Source organism: Stenella coeruleoalba (assembly GCF_951394435.1).
Source record: "Stenella coeruleoalba genome assembly, chromosome: 9".
Lineage (NCBI taxonomy): Eukaryota > Metazoa > Chordata > Mammalia > Artiodactyla > Delphinidae > Stenella > Stenella coeruleoalba.
The window spans coordinates 94,135,031-94,158,972 of NC_137155.1; the positions used below are offsets into that span (position 1 = coordinate 94,135,031).

Below are 23,942 nucleotides of genomic sequence, written 5' to 3' on the forward strand. Positions count from 1 at the left end.
CGGACACTATAAAACTCTTAGAGGAAAACATAGGAAGAACACTCTTTAAAATAAATTACAGCAAGATCTTTTTCGATCCACCTCCTAGAGTAATGGAAATAAAACCAAACATAAACAAATGGGACCTAATGAAGCTTCAAAGCTTTTGCACAGCAAAGGAAACCATAGATAAGATGTAAAGACAACCCTCAGAATGGGAGAAAATATTTGCAAACGAATCAACGGACAAAGGATTAATCTCCAAAATATATAAACAACTCATGCAGCTCAATACTAAAGAAACAAACAACCCAATCCAAAAATGGGCAGAAGACCTAAATACACATTCCTCCAAAGAAGACGTACAGGTGGCCAAGAAGCACATGAAAAGCTGCTCAACATCACTAATTATTAGAGAAATGCAAATCAAAACTACAATGAGATATCACCTCATACCAGTTAGAATGGGCATCATCAGAAAATCTACAAACAACAAATGCTGGAGAGGGTGTGGAGAAAAGGGAACCCTCTTGCACTGTTGGTGGGAATGTAAATTGATTCAGCCACTATGGAGAACAGCATGGAGTTTCCCTTAAAAACTAAAAATAGAAGTACCATGTGACCCAGCTATCCCACTACTGGCCATATACCCTGAGAAAACCATAATTCAAAAAGACACTTGCACCCCAGTGTTCATTGCAGCACTGTTTACAATAGCCAGGTCATGGAAGCAACCTAAATGCCCGTCGACAGACGAATGGATAAAGAAGACATGGTACATATATACAATGGAACATTACTCAGTCAAAAAAGGAACAAAATTGGGTCATTTGTAGAGACGTGGATGGATCTAGAGACTGTCATACAGAGTGAAGTAAGTCAGAAAGAGAAAAACAAATATATATTAATGCATATATGTGGAAGCTAGAAAAATGGTACAGATGATCCAGTTTGCAGGGCAGAAATAGAGACACATATGTAGAGAACAAACGTATGGACACCAAGGGGGGAAAGCTGCGGGGTGGTGGGGTGGTGGTGTGATGAATTGGGCGATTGGGATTGACATGTATACACTGATGTGTGTAAAATTGATGACTAATAAGAACCTGCGCTATAAAAAAATAAATAAAATTCAAAAATTAAAACAAAAACAAAAAGCTAATACTAAATTTTCTTTGGGTTATTTGTATGGAAATATGTTAATATAAATATTTCAGACATTACATGAAATTCCTAAATTCCTTATTTGTTCTGGTATAATGTTATAAGTCATAATGCTAGTTATTATTTTAAAATGTATATCTCAGAAATAACTAAATTTCCTTGTCAATTGCATTGTTATGAACTTTCATCAAATCTTTAACCGTGGTCATTTGTAAGTCTTTTGTCATTTACAGATAGTTCTTGGTGTACTCTGATGCTTTTGCAAAAATGTTCCTATAAAAGGGTTTCATCTTCAAGGAATTCATGGAAAAGACTCTGACAAGTACAGGTTTCTGGTAACTGACTATACTGCTGAACTGAATGAAGTAAGCATTTTCAGAACTGGAAAACTGATGAATTCATAAAAGCACTAACAAAAGATCAGGATAAAAAATAATTGCATGGACTGAGTGAACCGATGAGGATGATTATAATTTTTGTGACTTTCTGTTTGAATTTAAAAAAAAGTATGGCACCTGGCACAAAAACAGAAATATAGATCAATGGAACAGGATAGAAAGCCCAGAGGTAAACCCATGCACACATGGACACCTTATATGTGATAAAGGAGGGAAGAATATACAATGGAGAAAAGACAGCCTCTACAATAAGTGGTGCTGGGAAAAGTGGACAGCTACATGTAAAAGAGTGAAATTAGAACACTCCCTACACTATACACAAAAAGAAACTCAGAGTGGATAACAGACCTAAACTTAAGGCCAGACATTATAAAATTCTTAGAGGAAAACATTGGCAGAAAACTCTATGACATAAATCACAACAAGATCCTTTTCTTTTTTTGGCGGTACGCGGGCCTCTCACTGTTGTGGCCTCTCCTGTTGCAGAGCAACAGGCTCCGGACACACAGGCTCAGCGTCCATGGCTCACGGGCGCAGCCGCTCTGTGGCATCTGAGATCTTCCCGGACCAGGGCACGAACCCATGTCCCCTGCATTGGCAGGCGGACTCTCAACCACTGCGCCACCAGGGAAGCCCTCTATGTTTAGTTTTTTAAGGAACGTCCATACTGATCTCTATAGTGGCTGTATCAATTTACATTCCCACCAACAGTGCAGGAGTGTTCCCTTTTCTCCACACCCTCTCCAACATTTATTGTTTGTAGATTTTTTGATGATGGCCATTCTGACCGGTGTGAGGTGATACCTCATTGTAGTTTTGATTTGCATTTCTCTAATGATTAGTGATGTTGAGCATCCTTTCATGTGTTTGTTGGCAATCAGTATATCTTCTTTGGAGAAATGTCTATTTAGGTCTTCTGCCCATTTTTGGATTGGGTTGTTTGTTTTTTTGATATTGAGCTGCATGAGCTGCTTGTAAATTTGGGAGATTAATCCTTTGTCAGTTGCTTCAATGCAAATATTTTCTCCCATTCTGAGGATTGTTGTCTTTTCATCTTGTTTATGTTTTCCTTTGCTGTACAAAATTTTGAAGTTTCATTAGGTCCCATTTGTTTATTTTTTGTTTTTATTTCCATTTCTCTAAGAGATGGGTCAAAAAGGATCTTGCTGTGGTATATGTCGTGGAGTGTTCTGCTTATGTTTTCCTCTTAGAGTTTTATAGTGTCTAGCCTTACATTTAGGTCTTTAATCCATTTTGAGTTTATTTTTGTATACGGTGTTAGGGAGTGTTCTAATTTCATTCTTTCACATGTAGCTGTACAGTTTTCCCAGCACCACTTATTGAAGAGGCTGTGTTTTCTCCATTGTATATTCTTGCCTCCTTTATCAAAGATAAGGTGACCATATATGCATGGGTTTACCTCTGGGCTTTCTATGTCGTTCCATTGATCAGTATTTCTGTTTTGTGCCAGTACCATACTGTCTTGATTTGTATTTTGTCTGATGAGAATTGCTACTCCAGCTTTCTTTTGATTTCCATTTGCATGGAATATCTTTTTCCATCCCCTCACTTGCAGTCTGTATGTGTCCCTAGGTCTGAAATAGGTCTCTTGTAGACAGCATATATATGGGTCTTGTTTTTGTATCCATTCAGTGAGCCTGTGCCTTTTGGTTGGAGCATTTAATCAATTTACATTTAAGGTAATTATCAATATGTATCTTTCTATTACCATTTCCTTAATTGTTTTGGGTTTGTTTTTGTAGGTCTTTTCCTTCTCTTGTGTTTCCTGCCTAGAGAAGTTCCTTTAGCATTTGTTGTAAAGCTGGTTTGGTGGTGCTGAATTCTCTTAACTTTTGCTTGTCTGTAAAGGTTTTAATTTTTCTGTTGATTCTGAATGAGATCCTTGCTGGGTAGAGTAATCTTGGTTGTAGGTTTTACCCTTTCATCAGTTTAAATATGTCCTGCCACTCCCTTCTGGCTTGCAGAGTTTCTGCTGAAAGATCAGCTGTTAACCTTATGGGGATTCCCTTGTATGTTATTTGTTGCTTTTTCCTTGCTGCTCTTAAAATTTTTTTCTTTGTATTTAATTTTTGGTAGTTTGATTAATATGTGTCTTGGTGTGTTTCTCCTTGGATTTATCCTGTATGGGTCTCTCTGTGCTTACTGGACTTGACTGTTTCCTTTCCCATGTTAGGAAAGTTTTCAACTATAATGTCTTTAAATATTTTCTCAGACCCTTTCTTTTTCTCTTCTTCTTCTGGGATCCCTGTAATTCGAATGTTGGTGTGTTTAGTGTTGTCCCAGAGGTCTCTGAGACTGTCCTCGATTCTTTTCATTCTTTTTTCTTTATTCTGCTCTGCAGTAGTTATTTCCCCTCTTTTATGTTCCAGGTCACTTATTCTTTCTTCTGTCTCAGTTATTCTGCTATTGATTCCTTCTAGAGAATTTTTAATTTGATTTTTTGTGTTGTTCATCATTGTTTGTTTGCTCTTTAGTTCTTCTAGGTCCTTGTTAAATGTTTCTTGTATTTTCTCCATTCTTTTCCCAAGATTTTGGATCCTCTTTACTATCATTACTCTGAATTCTTTTTCAGGTAGACTGCCTATTTCCTCTTCATTTGTTTGGTCTGGTGGGTTTTTACCTTGCTCCTTCATCTGCTGCATATGTGTCTGTCTTCTCATTTTGTTTAACTTAACTGTGTTTGGGTTCTCCTTTTTGCAGGCTGCAGGTTCGTAGTTCCTGTTGTTTTTGGTGTCTGCCCCCAGTGGGTGAGGTTGTTCAGTGGATTTTATAGGTTTCCTGATGGAGGGGACTAGTGCCTGTGTTCTGGTTGGTGGGGCTGGATATTGTCTTTCTGGTGGGCAGGGCCATGTCCAGTGGTGTGGTTTGGGGTGTCTGTGAACTTAGTATGATTTTAGGCAGCCTCTCTGCTAATGGGTCTGGTTGTGTTCCTGTCTTGCTAGTTGTTTGGCATGGGGTGTCCAGCGCTGGAGTCTGCTGGCTGTTGGGTAGAGTTGAGTCTTAGCATTTAGACCGAGATCTCAGGGGGGAGCTCTTGCTGATGGATATTACGTGGCGCCAGAGCCTCTGAGGTGGGAGTACTCGCCTCTCTCACCTCAGAGGCTCAGGCCTGACACCCGGCCGGAGCACCAAGACCCTGTCAGCCACACGGCTGTGCTCATTTGTTGCTGGGTGCTGCTTCATTACCAGAGAGCTTCTGTTGCGGATTTTTAGCCCTCTTGGTGTCCAGACCTGTCTGAAGGAAGGCCCTGGTGTAACATCCCACTGTGTGCAGCAGATGGCAGGCAGGACATGGCGGCAGTATTCACTTCCTTTTAAAGAAAATATTAGTAAAACAAGTCCATAAAAAATAAAATTAAATTATGATAGTTTTTATTCTGAAAATGCAATAGTTGTTTAACCTTCCAACAATGAAAAACAATTTGTCATATTAACAAATTAAAATATACACTGAAGAAATTGTTTGACAGAATTCAACATCAATTCATGATAAGACTCTTTGCAACCTAAAGAAGATTTACCTGCCAAATATAAATAAAACAATAACAATAATAAATTAATTTGTTAATATAATTCATAATTAAGATCAAATGTTATAAAATGCTATCATAAACAACAGGACTTAAGTTTGAAATGCTTATAAATAAATCTAACAAAGGATGTTCAAAACTATAAAGAGAGAATTAGAAAAATTTATTGAGGCACTATGGTAACTATGTATACAGACATACAATGTGAGATAAGCCAGGCTCTTGGGTTGAGAGACATAATATTACAAACATTCAGTCTCTTCAAACTGATGAATATATTCAATATAATTCTAATCACTGTCCTACAATACTTCAGAAGAATGTGTGGGTGTCTGCAGAACTTGACAAGCTGATTCTATCAATACAATGTAAAGGGCAAAGTCTAGACCAGGCACCATTAAAAAGGATGAAGTACAAAGTGAGAGGATTTTATAATAAAAATGTATTATAAAGTGTGAATAAGTAAAACAGTGTGGTCTTCATCCAGGGATTGACCAATAAACAAACTGAACAAAATACAAAGCACAGAAGCTGACTCAAGACTTTATAAACTCTTGCTATATGAGACACATGGCATGGAAGATCTTTGGGGAAAGGAAGGGCTTTGCAGAAAAAGGTTCTGGTACAAGTAAGTAACCATGCAGATGCTCAAGCCTAGCACTTTCAAGGCCTAAGCGTCAAAGGCAAACTATAAAGCTTTTAGAAGTTATGAAGGGGAAGGATTTTTAAATTAATGTACAAAATTATTAGCCACCAGAGAAAACATTGATAAATTTGACTAGATTGGAATTAAGACTGTCTATTAATCAACAAAGAGCATAAAAAGACTGAAAAGACAAGACAGAGAATTCTCTTCTACCAGATCTTCTAATGTGTCAGGTCTCAAATGTCACCTCCTCAAAGACCAGCATATTTCAGAGTCCCACTTGTCTGGACTAGGTGAATTTCTGTCATATGTCTCAAGCGTATCTTTTTCCTGGCATTTTTAAGTATCTGAAGTTATCCTCCTTTATTTCTGTTCATATGTTTATTTTCAGTTTACAATTTCTAACATACAAAATCACTATAAGTTTCCACTTTGTCTTCCTCATAGCTGTGTCTGTAGTATCTAGAGCAGAACTAGGCACAGAGAAGGCCCTCAGTAAATCTCTGTTGACAAACTGACCAATAGGCATCCCCACATCTTCTTCTTGAAACCAAGGAGCACACAAGTTAGAGGAGAGACAGATACATTTTTCTTTTCTTTTTTTAAGTCCCATTTTTTAACATGAGGAGACCAAGGAATAGAGAGGTTGCATAACTTACCCAGGTTATTGAGATAACATATGGAAAAGTTGGATCTAAAACATAGGTAATCTAGATCCAGAGCCTGTATTCTTAATGCTATGCTAATTCTATATGCAAGTATAGTTTACACTAAGGATCCAATGATTCTACACAAAACATAGACAGTTCTCTCTTCTGTCCGAAGGAGAAAGAGTTAGCAAAATTACCAAAGGAGAATAAAGGTAAGGCAAGAGTAGAAAGAAAATAAGGTCTTTAATTCCCAGAATAACCTTTAAGAATGGAAGTAGTATGAAGATTTATTTGGGGAGAGCAGTATGGTTGATGAGCCATTTTAGATGTTTTGGTGGGAGAATTTTTCTGACATAACAATATTTAAAATTGACAGAGAAGCAAAGAAAAATTCTTTTTGTATGTATTTCCATTTTTATCGGGAAAGAAGATCTTTTCCAGAATAATTCCTCTCAGCAGATTCTTACTTGCGTTCCATTGGCAAAATTGGGCCACATGGCTATCTCTAAACCAGTCACTGAAGAAGCAGATGAAATTGAGAGCTTGACTTAGATCAGTTCCCTGTGGCTCAGAGTGAGGCCCCTTTCTTTGATAACTCCACCACCTAATACCTGAAGAAGATCAGTTCTAGGTCAGTAAAGAAGGGGCTAATTGCCATAGGGCAGACAACTGGCAGTATCTGCTAAAAACTTTTAGTTCTGAAGCAAAACTTCTTAAATCTTGAGAAGTGGAAAATTGAAATGTGCTAATTTTCTCATTCTTCAATTTTAGAGATTCAGTTAATACTCTTTCAAAATAAGGCATTATGTTTAAAAACCTAATGGCTACAATCTAAATACAATGAAAAATTATATTTATATCAAGGAGAGTGCATTAAGAATTTAGGCAGTTAAAAAAGGATTCTGCAGTAGATTATTTTTGTTTCATAGTAGGTACTTTTCTTTCTGCTACATTAAAAATACATATATATGTGTATATATATATGTAAATGCATATATATTAAAATAGCATGAAGGGTATGAACCAATTTTTATAAAAATATTTCTCATTATCTGTTTATCCTTTTTTGTTTATATTTCTCTAAAAGCAAAGTGATAATGTAGGATTCCAGTAACCAAATGTGTGGGTGATATGGTTGTAATTTCCTGAATTACTTAATTTATTTTCATATTGGGAAAATATTCCATTTACACACAAAAAAAGTCAAAATACTTTCCTAAAATATCCTGTAATTACATTGTGTTAAGGTATTCATCTATCTGTCCTATTAGCCTGGAATCTGTATGTATTCATGAAGAAATCCCCAGTATATTGAGCTGTTAATCATAATGGGTAGTTCAGGTGATTTGGTATGGGATACTTTCAGATTTTTCCTTAGTATTTTTCAGAATTGCTTTACTTTGTATTATGGAACATATGTCCTTTTTACAACAAAAACACTCCATTTTTTTTCCCCCTAAAAGTGGGTGGAGAGAGAGGATGGTAAAGAACGGTGGAGAATTTAAAGAAAGAAGGTAACATGAATGCAGCTCTCCTGTTTACTCTTAGGATGTGAGTCAGGGGAATGCAGATTTTGACTCTCTGGATCAGTGGTATCCCTTAGTGCGTGTAACCTAAATGGTGCTTGACACGTTACTGGTGTATGGTAAACATTTGATAAGGGAGTCAGCACCAAATCTACAACTCCTGAGCAAAGTGCAGTGCAATGTGTGGTCCTGTTAATCAGCCCAATCAAGGAGAGGCAATCACTGGAGATCAACTGCTGTAAGAAAGAGAAGCAACACCCCACTTGAAAACCATTCATCCACAGCACATCAGCAGTGGCAGAAACTTTGAATAGAAAACTCTTTATTAGTCAGTATTTTCTGTTGCCTGATTTTCTAAGCAGGAAGTATGGAGCGATAAAAGGCTCACAGCTGCAAGTGATAAAGGTGATGTTAACCAATTCCCTACTTTTTCCCTCTGCTTGGATTCTTTGTGCCAATGGCTAGGAGTTTCTACACCTTACAGACGTCCTAGGCCACCTCTGATAATATACCCATCCCTGAGGAGATTCTGTTTTCCTTCTGTCTGGACTGGTTGCTTTCTACCAACTGCATCTGCCTTTATACTGTATTGTACTCCTTAGTATATTTAATCTCATATCTTTCTCTCTCTTGGTTTACTCCTTTGTTTTGGTGGAGCAATCCTACAATAGCTTCTTCTGGTTAAAAACGTGCGCTGTGGCAGAAGTTATGGTAAAAAGAGTCATCAGCACTTATAATTTCTCATCATTGCTTATAACATTTATCTTTTTCAAATACCCCATTGAAATTCTATATGCTAAAAGGAGTTAAAAAGAATAAGAAAGAACTCAATCCTGTGTAGGAAGAATTTCTGTCTCAGAGATGGTGAAATATTAAAATGATATTTAGGTGCAGCTGTAGGTATGTATTTAAATGTAGTCTGAAAACTCTTTTATCTCTAAATTGACTTTCCTTTAATACATGTCCATCATTAATGATGGAGCCAATTATGCTTTGTAATATTTACTCTTAATAAAATATAAAATATGGATAAATATAAATACTAAATAGACACAAGAAATCTAAGACTTTCCAGAATAAATATTTTGCCTTAGCCAATTCAGAGATTAAAAGCAAAAAAAAAAACAAAATGGAGACAGATGGTGATGACACCTCTTTGTATCCATAAAGCTGTGTTAAATGTCACCATATTGTCTTCATCAAACTAAATAAAATGGTAACTATGCATATGTGAAGGAACATGAACCAGATTATTATCCTTAGCTCTGTCTGGTTGTTGGTGAGTTAAATGTATTTTTCTGTAATAATCTGGCTTTGCTTGTAAAATATAGGAAAGGTGGACAATAAAAATACTAAAATGTAAAAAAAAAAAATTAAGCACAACCTTGAAAGATGCTATAAGCGTTTTAGTCAACCAGAGAAGGGAGTCCAATTTCGTTTGAGGTGGTTGAAGAGGCTCCATGAGTGCTTTGAAGGATTAGTATTATGTTTGATGTCAAATGGGTAATACGAGGATAAAATTGACTTGAAACAAGGAGTAAGCATTTCAGAGTAGGAGTACTGGGGAGCAGTACTTGAATGAAATGAGAGTATATATTGGAGAATAAGGAGGTAAGTGGACTGAGGAGCTGTTGGACACACGACTTCTATAAGAAAAGAAATAACCACAGTTTGCCTCCTCTTAAAATATTTATTCTGCTCTCTAATACATTAAATATATCACTTTTATGTTGAAGTGCTTCTTCCTCCACAGTTTAAGAACTAAGACTCTCTACGAAACTAGGTTAAGATCAAAACTTAGAAAGTTAGAACTGTAAGGACTTTATAATCATCAAACATTATCACTGAGTGCACAAGAAAGAGGACAATAGAGACAGAGAGATTAAGAGAAAGGTGTACATTTCAATTGTAGGCCTTAACCTGCAATGAAGAAATAAAAACGTAGCTGTGAAATTTAGAGATGTTTGAAAAGGATGGCAAACCAGAGAAAATTAAGGAGAGAGATCTAAACTGCCAAGTCACAAATATTTGAAAGTGAGAAATGTGCAGTGATTATGTGGCAACAACATTTTCTACATTGGGAGATACCTGTGTCCACAAGATGATGCCTTAACAGGGTCCATAGGGCCCCTCCCATGAAAGATCAATAAATATATCCTCTCCTCTATGAACAGGAGAATTTAGAGAGTAGAGCGACCTTAACACTGATAAAATAAGTATTGAGAAAAGTTAATTTATGACATGATCTTGAAATTTCTGTTTTCTGTTCCAGGGTCTTACATACTTTAGAGACATCTTGGCCTCACCCAATCAAGCAAAACACACACAAACACACATAAATCCCAAACAAATGCACGTAACGGTTCTCATGGGATACTGAAAGACCAAAATGAATAAACATGGGAAATGCATTCACCTGCTGATAGGAAAGCAGGAAGGACGTTAAATCTCTCTAAGGAGCACATGAGTAGAGGTGATAACACACGGTTCTGTCCCCTGATCATTATTTGTGTCTGTAGGGAGAGGGTTGTGTCCAAATGATGGAAAAAGCCTTCACTTGCAGGAGCAAGTCTATCATATATTTCTGTGCTGAGAGCTGTGTGTTTGGGCTTCACCTCCCAATGAGGCCCCTGTGGAGGAGAATCAATCCTAGTTCTCCCTCTGTGTGAGGTTTCTTCTCAGCCTGAGGCCATGTTGTAGAGGAAAGAAGAGATTCTGCACTCTAAGTTCATTAGTCATGAGAAAGCTTGGCATGTGGAAACAGAAAGGGAGGGTGAATGAACCACTGGCTTCAGGTATTAGAGACTGAATGTCTTCCCTGTGTCCTGAGCCCATCTTCAGACTTTGGTCCTGAGGGTATTTCTCGGGCCCACTATCTATCCCCGTGGTGTGGCCTTAATGCCTCTGGCCCTCCAGGACCCCTGTCTATGTCCCCTTCTGTGGCATCTCTTTGGTTTGTCATGACTGTCAGAGAAGAGGAATCAGCTATTCATCCATGTAGGACAGGATCTGGCTGAAGGGCTATAAAGAATGTCAGGGGACATTCCCCAAATAAAAAATAAAAAATTGCGAAGGAAGAGGTCAGTGGTTTGCTTGCCCAGTTCTGTTGGTATACAGATTCTCTTTTTGTTCCTTATTTTAGCAGAGAAATATTCAATATTATGATTCTATGACATGCTTCCTTATGATATTAGATCCAGAATTCACTCTCCAATAATGGCTTCCAGTCCTTATAATAAATATTTAAACTCTGAGTGGCTTATGTGGGATAACTCATTTAACTTTTCAAATGTCCTCCGAGGTAAGGTTTATCCACCCCAGTTTGCAGCTGCGGGAACTAAAGAATGGAGAGGAACAGAGAGATCACCAACGTAGCCTACAGCAAAGCCAGGATTTGAACCCAGGCGGTCAGGGTCGGAATCCATGTTTGTTTGTTTTTTACACTCAGCTATTCATGAGGATCAGGCTGTGTTGAAGTTACAGATGCAGAGAGTAAATAATATCGGAGTAATTATGAAAACTGGACAACTCTGTGCTTCCTCAGAGCTTTGACTTTGACAGCCCCAGGGCAGTCACTCTGAGAGAGTGATCAGTAGAAACTTTTAATTTGACTCAGTGTGAAATATTGTAAATTGCCCCACTTGCTTTCATACGATTTACTGCTTTTTCTCACATTGGTATTTTGGCATAGCAGAACTGCCATTTGACTATTAAAACCTGTATTTTCTTCAGTCTAGGAGTGAGGTTACTTGAAAGGATCCTTCTATTTCTTTAAATTCCTTTTTAAAGTTAATTTTAAAAATCAGCACATGGGCTTCCCTGATGGCACAGTGGTTGAGAGTCCGCCTGCTGATGCAGGGGACACGGGTTCGTGCCCCGGTTCGGGAAGATCCCCACATGCCGCGGAGCGGCTGGGCCCGTGAGCCATGGCCGCTGAGCCTGCGCGTCCGGAGCCTGTGCTCCGCAACGGGAGAGGCCACAACAGTGAGAAGCCCGCGTACCGCCAAAAAAAAAAAAAAAAAAAAAATCAGCACATAAAAATATTAATAGAAATGAGAGTAAAGGGGTGTGTTTTCTATTTAAACTCAGAAATAACTGAAAAGAAGCAAGATAAATGTGAAAGAGTTTACCATAATTTTGTTGCATCTTTAATCCCACTGATTTATGTTCCCTTGGAATTGTGGTCCCTTTAATACAATTAGTAAGAGCTAACATTTATTTAACTCCTACTGTGTACCTGTTTAATGGTATTTATCCTTCACACCAGCCCTTTAGACCCTGTCACTGTTTTCCAGATGAAAACAATGAGGCTCACAATCAGTGACTCAAGGTCACGTGGTTCCCCTGCAGAGTCGAGATGGGAGTGACGGTCTCACCAGCACTGCTGACCCTGCTGCTTTCATCCCTATTCAGAGGGATCTTGCTCTTTTCAGTCCTTGCTCATTTTTATGCTATGGAAGAACAGAGCGATGTATTCATGAAACCTTTTGCATCATTCTGTGCACTGAAAGCCTTTTCCTTAAGGTGTAGCAGGGTGGACACTTAAAGGCACCTTCATTTCAGGTATTTTTCCCTTTATCTTATCTGTCACAGGCTTTTTCTCAGGGAAAAAAAATTCTGGCTTCTTGAACTGAGATTTTTAAAATGCAGAAAACCATTCCATATTGAAAGGGAAGAAAATTGCTTTCTTTATTTTACTGTATTTTTTCTATCTTGTCCTCACATACGTCCTCAACAGTAGTCTGTGTAGACAGCTACCATAATAGAGCTGTCTCCTCCTGACCTTCCTACAAACCTGTAAAAAGTGCTCTTGACACCCAGTGTAACATATGGTTTGTCTGGAGTTCACGCCTGATGAAAAATGTTTCACTAAGAAATTTTTTCCCTCCTTATTTATTGCTGCCATTTGAAAATAGTTTTTTCTAGGTCACTGGTTTCATTCAAAAATATTTTACTAAAAAATGTTATGTGTAAAACTCTGTAATTCCAGATTGTTTGAATTATGAACTTTGATTAGTCAAACAATTCTAATTATATGGGAAAAGGAGGCTAATAACTTGGTACATATATACAATGGAATTTTTTTTTTTTCTGTATGCGGGCCTCTCACTGTTGTGGCCTCTCCCGTTGCGGAGCACAGGCTCCGGACGCGCAGGCTCAGCGGCCACGGCTCACGGGCCCAGCCGCTCTGTGGCATGGGGGATCCTCCCGGACCGGGGCACGAACCCGTGTCGCCTGCATCGGCAGGCGGACTCTCAACCACTGCGCCACCAGGGAAGCCCTATACAGTGGAATATTACTCAGCCATAAAAAGGAACGAAATTGAGTCATTTGTTGAGACGTGGGTGGATCTAGAGACTGTCATACAGAGTGAAGCAAGTCAGAAAGAGAAAAACAAATATCATATATTAATGCATGTATGTGGAACCTAGAAAAATGGTACAGATGAACTGGTTTGCAGGGCAGAAATTGAGACACAGATGTAGAGAACAAACGTATGGACACCAAGGGGGGAAAACCGCAGTGGGGTGATGATGGTGGTGTGCTGAATTGGGCGATTGGGATTGACATGTATACACTGATGTGTATAAAATTGATGACTAATAAGAACCTGCAGTGTAAACAAAACAACTAATACTAAACTTTCTTTGGGTTATTTGTATGGAAATATGTTAATATAAATGTTTCAGACATTACATGAAATTTCTAAAAATCTTATACATTCTGGTATAATGTTATAAGTCATAATTCTAGTTGTTACTTTAAAATGTATATCTCAGAAATAACTAAATTTCCTTGTCAGTTGCATTATTATGAACTTTCATCAAATCTTTAACCGTGGTCATTTTTAAGTCTTTTGTCATTTACAGACAGTTCTGGGTGTACTCTGATGCTTTTGCAAAAATGTTCCTATAAAAGGGTTTCATCTTCAAGGAATTCATGGAAAAGACTCTGACAAGTACGGGTTTCTGGTAACTGACTATACTGCTGAACTGAATGAATAAGAATTTTCAGAACTGTAATGGAAAACTGATGAATTCATAAAAGTGCTAACAAAAGATCAAGATAAAAAAATTAATTACATGGGACTGAGTGAACTGATGAGGATGATTATAATTTTTGTGACTTTCTGTTTGAATAAAAAAAAAATCCCACAAGGACTCAGAGGCAAAAAATATACAAATCAATTTTCACTGCAAAGTAACGGAGCTGTTACAGTGGAGGATTCCTGGGCTGAATGTCAATATTATGACACAGTGTGAGTGTGTTTCGTGTGTGGTAATTGCAATCAGTGTTGCTTTTGTTGTGGTCATCCATTTACAGTGCTTGGTGTCAGTCTATTTATCTCTTGTAAAAATAAAATATGTGTGTGTGTGAAAAAATAAAAATAAGAGAAAAAAGGGAAAAATAAATAAAAATTTTAAAACTACATAAAAAAAGAATTGAAGCGCTTAATCTTCAAGTATTTTGGAATTTTCCGGCTTTGTTTTTGTTATTGATTTCCAGTTTGACTTCGCTGCAGTCTGAGAACAGACTTTATATGATTTCTGACGTTTTAAATTTGTTAGAGTGTGTTTTATGGCCCAGAATGTGGTTTGTCTTTGTGTATACTTCACGTGAGCTTGAGACAATGTGTATTCTGCTATTGTTGAAGCAGTCTGTAGATGTTTATTATATCCATTTGGTCGTTGGTGTTGAATTCAGCTATGTCTGTACTGATTTTCTCCCTGATAAATTTGTCCATTTATGATAAAGCGCTGTAGAAATCTCCAACAAAAACAAACAAAAGAACTTGCATATTTGATAGTGAAGCATCCCTGTGCCTACTATCCTAGGTCCCTGGTCTGGATGCAGTAGGAACACAGATGCTCACTTCACAGCTGAGCCCACTGGGCTTTTCCCTTGTTGTTCTCCCAGGATCCATCTCAGGCCCACACAGGCTTCCCTGGCCCAGGTCCTGACTCAGCCTGCGTGTCGTTTCAGTTTTTTACCCATACTTCCCCTCCTGGAGGTCTCCCATGACTCCCAACATTCTCCTTGGAAAGAAATTTAGTCTTTCCAGCTTCCTGTGTCTTTTTTAGCTCTAAACATATGCATATGAGACTTTTTCTGAAGTCATTATCTAATTTTCTGTCATTACTTTTGTTCCTTGCTTTCCTTGATGACAGAATGTACTTACTCAAAAAGAGCCTAAAAGTTTTACAAAATATCCATGCCTCTAGATTAAGAGCTCCCTGAGCCTTCGTATTCAGATTGATTCATGGACTTATTAACATAGTAATTGATGTGTCCCCGAAGTGCCAAATTCCATTCTGTCATTATGCTCTATTGTTTTCTTCTTGCTTTCTTGGTTCTCCTCAATTTGAAATCAACATGCCAATTTCTGAATTGCATACAACTCAACTGTGAGTAATTTTTCTCTGTTTCTACCAATTCCCTGGCATTAAAATATTCCACTGACACATTGCTCTGCAATTTGATTTGAAACATTTTTTGCTATCCTTTCACAAAAAGATTTGGACATTTCTGTCTTCTATCCGTCTTACTCAAAACACGTATTAAAAAAGAAATATATGAAGTAATTTGAAGAAGAAAGAACAGTTTCCAACTGTAAACTTCAAGCTCATGAAATGATGAATCCCTGCTCTATAAAAGCAAAATAAAAATAAATAAATTTTACCAAAAAAATCTAGATATCTTAAGTTAATGACTTCAGTGCTTTTCTATGTATAAGAAGATACATGAGTCTGGGCTCATTGAAATCATTCCTTTGATATGCACCCTGACTATCTAGGGCCAGTATCCTGGTTTCCTCCATCCTGAATTCCCCTCAGGGTGCGCGACCAGCTGCAGTGCTGACGGCTTGATGACGACATTCTCAGAGCTATCTGACAGGCTGTCTCCCTGAGGTTATCGTCCTCAGTAATGTCCCACAATTAAACATAAATGGCACCTTCTAGGTTGTGCGTTCTTAAAAATTTGACAACAGTAAAGGAAGTCTAATATTGATGCCTCAAGAAAAGCTCACAGCTAGAGAATGTTGTCTCTTAACCCGATTATGCCACGTGCACAAAAATGTGAAGTCATATGTTTGCCGAAACCAACGCTGCTTTTGGAACCTGGAATGGAAGCAGGCACCCCTGAGTGCCAGTGCACTTGGGACCTTGTTGGTCTTATGATAAGTTGGCGCCATTGTTGGTGACTGAATGGAACTGTAGTGATATAGCAGTAACTTTTGACGTTTATTTTTCAGGTTGCTTCTACTGCAAAGGATCTCATTAGGAAGAAATTTCTGGGAGCCATTATCCCTGTGGCCGTCGGACCATGTGTTGTACAGTTCTCAGCTGATGGATCACTGTGTAACTATAAATCTTGATGATCACATGCTTAGAAAGGTCTTTGGTTATAATGGACAAAATATATCAGCTTCATTCCTAGCAGTCCATAGTGTGCTATGGACAGATACACATCACCTCCGTTTTTGTGGATGGAAAGCTGCTAAACAGAATAGGAGAAGACAGTGGGTTTCTGACAGGAATAAAGCGTAGACTTCGCACAGTGGGTATGAATTTCATGGGAAATGACCCTACCCTGACAGGAGGAAGATTCTAAGAGGACTTATGACATACTCATACTAAATTACATCTAGGTAGGCTACTTATCAAGACCTATATGCAGGACCCAATATTGTGAGGGAGCAAAACATATGCATAACTGCACTCATGCTATTAGTACACAGTGGCAACAACAAGCATGGTGGATTGTCCCACAAAACAAAAAAGTGGCTTTAAAAGAGATAGGCGGCCATCTAGACATCACTGAACAAGCTGAATTCATTTTTAATGAGGCATGACAGCCAGTAGAAAAAAGATTTTCTTAACTAGAATGAACAGATGAGAGGGAATTCTTTCTAGGAAAAAAGCAAGGGATAGGAGTCAGCCTGAAAACATGATGAGATTTCAGTGAAATGGGTCAGACAGATTCAACAAATAAAGCTGGTTACTGCTAGGACTCAGCTCTGACCCAAGACCTCTTGACTGTTTTGATCCAGATGGAGACCAAAGTAACTATGGGGCAGAGCCCCTCCATTCTAGCTGCTGAAGCCAAAGGGGTACACTTATGGGGATCTTACTGACCTTGGAACTTATTCTTTTTCTCTGGAGGCATTTGTAATTTTCATTGATGCATCGTGATTGCCCTCTTGTTTACGAAGAACAGATCAGAAGAAGACATAATCTGTAGTACGTTAGGAGGAAAAGAAACTCGTCTGAATAACGCCACGTCCTTCTTGTCACGGTGGGGCAGGCACAGAAGTGGGCCCCACTATATAACAGCCCACAATAGAAACTAGTTTTAGTACGAGTCTTTAAACTGAGATAGGGTAACTGGCTTTGTCCCCAACTAACTTGAAACCCAGAAATAAGTGAATCATGGATAATTGTAGTGACACCTGTCCACAATAATAATATGGTATATGGACAAGGGCCAGATCTGTTGGAAAGGCATAGCAGAGACCTCTAATTCTTACTGATTGGTTCTGTAATGAAACTGAATTGTACCATGCCTGTACTGTAATACGGTGTAATATTGGCTTGTTGCTAAGATTCAACTACCTTATTTAAATAAGTCACATGATAATGATGATCAAATGTTTGGGGAGATGGGTTAAAGCTGCCTCAGAATCTAATACCAATGGAAGATGGCTGGCCTGAGGAAGAACTTTATTTAGCTAACCTTTATTCAGCTCACTTCTACACTAAATAGTTCTGCACAAGCTTATTACAAACTCAAAGGGGAACAAGTAATCAAATTAGTACAAAAATATGAAAATGTATATCATGGCTTTATAGGATATACATGTTTCTTCAAGGCTATCCCTACCCTACACTCGCTCCTCCAAATGTTAGGTATACCCATGTTATTGCTGTATCTATTGTATTAAATTAACTGTTCTGTAGCTGTTACAGAAATGCTCTTCTAAATGTAACTGCTTAGAAAAATATGATGATTTTGCTGCAAGAGAGACTAGGCCATGGTCCGGGTGGGTGGGCTCTGTAGAAAGAGTTAATTAAATTCCTGTAATTTGGGAATTAAAAGAAATTAAAATGTTCTAATCTTATCACTTAGAGTAAGACAGAAATAGACATTTTTTCATTCTGAGTTAGGGTTGAGGGTCATGATTGTTTTGGGTGGGAATTGTGGAGACATAGGCGGCTGATAATAAAGATGACAAGATGCCTCTTTCTGAGGAAACATGTAGGATCCAAAAAATGAAAGCGCTGCTCAGCAGTTATGAAAAAAGGCTTTGGACTGCAGGCAGAATTCTAAAGATGGTCTCCTAAGATATCTGCCCCCTACCCCCACTATTTAATCAAGCGCTAATCTGGGTACTTCTGTGAAGGGATTTTGCAAATCAGTTGATGTTAAATATGGAGGTTATCTTGGGGCTTGACCCAGTCAGGTAAGCCTTCTAACAGCAGATGGAGCCTTCCTCCATCTAGTATCAGTGGGGGAAGTCAGGAGATATCTGCTGTGAGATGAAGCTGGGCTCACGCAAGAACCTCAGATAAGGATCGCAAATCCAGCCAAACCCTCGACTTCAGTCTGTGAGACGCGTGCAGAGAATCCAGCTGACTGGGACCAGGACTGCTGACCAGTGGAAATCGTGAGGTGATAGATGCGTTATTTTAAGCTGTTAAATTTGTGTTAATTTGTTGCAGCAGCAATAGAAAACTAAAACTCTTTGGTGTCAGATAAAATTCATTTGTTTCCAGCTCTGGCCCTTGCCAGATTGGTAATCTATCATTTACTTCAATGGTAACTAACTTTTTGGTCAGGACCCCTTTGAACTCTTAAAAATTACTGAGGATACAAACATATTTTATGTACGTCGTTATCTTTGTTGATATGTGTCATGTTAGAAATTAAAACTGAGAATTTATTAAATATTTACTTTTAATTCATTTAGAAATATTTCCATTATATAATATAGTGTATTTTTATGAAAAATAACTATCTTTTACAAAACAAAAAACAGTGAAAACAGTAGCTATGTTTTACATTTTTGAAAAATTTTTCAATGTTTGCCTTAACAGAGAAGACAGATGGATTTTATATCTTCTGCATTCTGTGTGTGACGATATCACATGCCATGATGCTTCTGGAAGATTCCACTAAGAGAGTGAGAGTGAGAAAGGCAAAAAGCGTCTAAATATTATTGTGAAAATAGTTTTGATCCCATGGACCCTTGGAAATATTCTCAGAGATTCCCACTTAAAGAATCAAAAACTTTATCTTTTAAATAATTTATTTATATAAGTATGTATACTATGTTTGTTATATATTAATATATGTAATTATATTAATAATTTATACATTATAATTTATTTTAAATTTATATTTAATATAACTTCAATCTCCACATCTGTAAAATGAAGATAATGATGATATTAAACTATGTAGTCAGTATAAAGCATCTGGCACATATCCTGAAACAAAGAAGGACTTAATAATTTTTGCTTTTGGCTATTAGAATCCTTCCTCATTTGTATCTATCCACCCTTAGTGCAGATAGAAATATACCTTGGCTTGGGGGATCTGTTCTCTCTCAGGGTTGCCATAACAGTCTCCGTGGAAACCCACCTTTCAACCATCTAAATGTATACTTCACGGGGATTGTAGAGGAGCATGAGTTCATAAAACTAATCATTTTAAGGGCGTGGGTACCGTAATTTGTGATATGTGTCTCTGGTTTATAACCCTAGAGATATTTGAAAATCTGTGTAGAAATAGTATGATGCTAGTGTCTGCTCTGACTGTTCCCTAGAATTTTTCCTCCAAGGACAATTCAACATAATCTTAGCTCTCTTCCAGAGAGAAAATTCAGGAGTTTCCCTCCACCTCCTCCTTAGAGAGAAGACAAAAATGTATTATATCTTATGATCTTTCTGGGAATTTGAATTTTCAATAGAAACTCAAGAATGTTTTAAATTTGATTCTAAAATAAAACCTATGCTCCTGGGGTTCCAATGAGCAACTCTTCTTTTATCTGGAATTTAATCCTCTGAAAGCTGCTGGGGGAGCAGGGTACTGTACTCATTTTAGAGGTACATTTCTCACCTCTGTGGGGTTTATTCTAGGACAGAGAAGATTCTCATGAGAAGATCCTGAGCTAATATCTCCTTGTGCAGAAGAGATTAATTGACCCTGGGAGGTAGTTTTCAGCACAGGTAGGTGAGATAGGACAGGACAGCAGCAGACACCACCATGGCTCTGTGGACAAGAACGACATCCCTGGGTGATCTTTCCTCCAATTCATACTGTACATTGTAGGCAGAATAATAGACACCGATGTCTCCCTCCCCGACTTTAGGGAACTTCTGCCTACTCTGCTGTGGGTGGAGGGCTCTTGCACTCCCTCAGCGTCTCTCTCACAATCACCTCCCAGTGTAACTGAGTGCTGCCGGTCTGGGCTAGCACCACTGTCTCAAGGAAAAGGGGCTCAGAGAATGAAAGGCTCTATATCTAGGCGTTGTCTCTGAATAAGGCTCTGAAATAGCCAAAATGACTTTATATATTAGCTAGCCTAAATAAAGATATTGATGTCCAGGGAAGCCTCCCTTGATGGAAAATAAAATTCTAGTAACAGTTACAGTAAATCTTTGCTGAAACAATGTAAGAGGTAAGTTTGCCATATATCTAATTTGTTTGGAACCATCCTAGGTTATCACCCTGTCGTGATGATTATCAGATTGAAATCACAATATTTTATATAAATATTTTTCCTATCACAAATAGGATAGAATGAGTGCCAACACTCCTGACAAGAGGTGGAGAAATAAATAGCCTGTATAGATCAAGAAACATTCTGAGCCACAGGACTGCCCAGGTAGACAGAATTGCTCATACTGACCATGTAAACCTTTTGTTATCTGAGCTGTTATTCTTTTATTTACTCTATTGGGAAAGTGACGTTTTTGGCATCATTTTTGTGATCTTTTCTTCTCTATTCCGGTACTGTATCTGCTTAAGAGTTTTGAGCTTATCTTCAATTTTATTTTCATGCTGATGATTTTTTAACCACAAAATGGTAATAATGGTGATGAAAAAGGAAAGTTAAAAGATTTATTAATTCAGGCAAAAATAACTAGACCAAAAAGCTGACAAACACATATTCCTACTGAATACTAATAGACTGAAGTACCTTCAACAATATTATTGTCCTTTCTGTTCAGAGATTAAATGTGTTAGACATTGCTTTTTGTGTTCAAGTGTGTCTTAAGAATTTTGCAGGACAGATGTTGCTATCTCCCACTTTATGTAATATAGAAATATTCTTTAACTGTAGCAAAAATCAATGTCACAAACTTAATGCCCATTTATATAGAACCCTCCGAAATGCAGTCATATTTATGGAAGTGAAGGGATCTATGATTTTTGTCTCTCTTTCATTTCCCAGTGATCAGATCCTAGCTGTGAACTTTTCTACTAAAATAGAAGCCATGTCTTGGTTAACTGAAAGTGGCAAATAGAAGATAGTTAGTGTATGCGTGTTTTGAACTAAAAATGACAATCACCCATTTAACAAACATTTCCTGAGTGCTTTTTTCATCTAGAATTATACTACTTATTATGAGACATAAAGATATATAAGATTTACCCGTAAGACTTATTATTTGGTGAAAGGGTATCTCAGTTCAAATAAATGACATTTGGTATAAGTACCTTTTGATTTTTATCTTGAGGATTATCCGTATCTCATAGTGAGGAAATATCTCTTTTAACTTTTATATTTGACCAAGCCTACACATTTAACAGGTGCCTGAAGAGCCTCACCATATGAATCTACTCTAATTCCAAGAGTAGAAAAGACCCCTTTTATAGGTCATTAGCCTTATAATGGGGCCTAGAGAAGACCAAGCAGGCTGCCACTTTTCTCTTTATAGTAACTGGTAGTAAACTGCAATAAAATGGTTCAAAAGAGGATGGCCATGACCCAACTGCAACACCCTTTCAGGATTATGCAATGAGAGGAGTAATAAGAACACTTTGCAATTGCACTGGTCTTTTTGCATGACTCCTATGCATTTTCCAACTCAATATATACCAGCCTGAGAATTTGCATTTACTGACACCTGATAGCCCCCAAAAAGATATACAATAATTCTCAGCATTTTAAATGGCTGAATTCATCCTATACTCGTAAACATTAAAAAATGTGTGAACTAAAATAATATCCATCATCTTAAGAGAATTAACTCATAATTATCTGGGAGGGAATACATTGTTCTATTGAAACTTTACTGTAAGCCATGTGTGATAAAATGGCATTATATTTATGCAACATTTTAAAGTGATATGGTATTATATTAAAATATTGTTAACTTGTAATTATTAACTTGTATAGGTAAAAACCTTTCCCTCTTTTTGACACACAGAGTCTAATAATTACAGATGTTATCACCTAGGAGAAACAGGAGTTCTTCTCAAGCCAAAAACTCGAATTGAGAAGAAAACACTAGATTAGATACCACTTGAGAAATCGGTATCTCTTATTCTTAATAATATAGATATAAAGCTGTGCAGAAAGGAAATCTGAATAGTGGTGTCAGAGTGGTTTCTTTCACGTGGAACCACATGGAACCTAGGGAGGAAGAAACAGACAAATTTTGTATAAAATTGTGTCAACTCTCTCAAAGGGTAGATAGCTCAGGTAGCAGGTGGAGAAAGAATAAGAGTAAGAGAGAAGTCAGGCTGTACTTAAGCTTTGTGGAATATTAATTTCCATTTAATATTTTTCTTCCTGCTCAGTATCTAATATCAAGCTGAGATAAGAATGAGCCAAAGGAAGTTGGTGTTAAGTGGACTTTCACCAAAGTGTTTAAAGAGGATCAATGGCCCTTTGGGAGCCAGCATGATAGGAGAAGCCATAAGAGTGGGACAACCACAGGGAAAAGGTAGATGTAGGATTGTGGAGTCATGACTGTCAACTTAGACATCCTTTCCCACTGGGGAGATGTCTTTGTACACGAGGGACTTTTGCTTGTTTAATTTCTGGACAACCAGAGATACATGCATACATACACAGTGATTGATTTGACTGAGCACATTCCAGTCTCAGAATTTATTACAGGAATTCATGAAAAAAATAAAATATATGTATAAAATTTAATCACTGAACTATTATACTGTATGTACTTAATGAGGAGATAAAATATTAAATAAAGTAAGATACTTTTATTCAAGGAAATAGTATGCAGCTGTTCAAAGTATGATGCAGAGAAATATTTTGACATGGAAAATCATTCCTGATATGTTTGTAAATGAAAGAAATAGGTAAAATTCATTATATATATATATATGTGGATTATAGAGTAAAAAGGTATAACTATATATACAAAGCATTAACAATGATCATCTGTGATTATATGTTTTGGGGTATTACCTCTTTAGTCTTTTAAACAGAGTTTCATAATGTTTTTGAAAGAAGCTTTTGAAATGATGTCAAAAGCTCATACAAGGTAGGTACCACATTATTCACACAAGGAACCAAACTCTTAAAATTTTACTCTCTAAATTAAACTGTTCAAAAGCCTGTAATTTTCTAAATAGAAATAAAAGCGAGAGAATAGTATAAACTGGATCAGTAATAGGGTGCTGGCTACAATATGTATTTTACCTAAAAATAAACTACTGAATAATATCAAGACCATTTTCTTCAAAGCTATTATTCAATTTAGTGAAATTGATTTGAGTCCATAAAGGAAGACAGTTAGGGTATGTTTTCAGAAGTAATTAAAAGAATGTTATCCCCTGTAACAATTTGTATACATTCCCAAATTAAATGCTAGCTCTTTTCAATGAGGACATCAAAAAATTGGTAAAAATCATAATAAAAATATAAATTATTAAAATTCAGATATTGCTTTATATGATTATTTACTGAAAGTAATCAGATCTTTTTGAAGAAATGGCTGTGTCCATGGCTGAAGTGGGGAATGTACAAAAAAAGCTTGAAATGTCTTATC

General features: G+C 37.3%; 1 long non-coding RNA gene across 2 annotated transcripts in view; it reads left to right on the forward strand.

Moving 5' to 3' along the window:
* Positions 1-22,666, forward strand: part of LOC307191283 — a 131,270-nt gene extending 108,604 nt beyond the window's left edge. For both annotated transcript variants that reach the window (XR_013829679.1, XR_013829680.1), the window contains exon 7: positions 16,169-22,666. This is a non-coding gene — a long non-coding RNA (uncharacterized lncRNA). The remainder of the gene's footprint in view (positions 1-16,168) is intronic.
* The last annotated feature ends 1,276 nt before the right edge of the window (positions 22,667-23,942 follow it).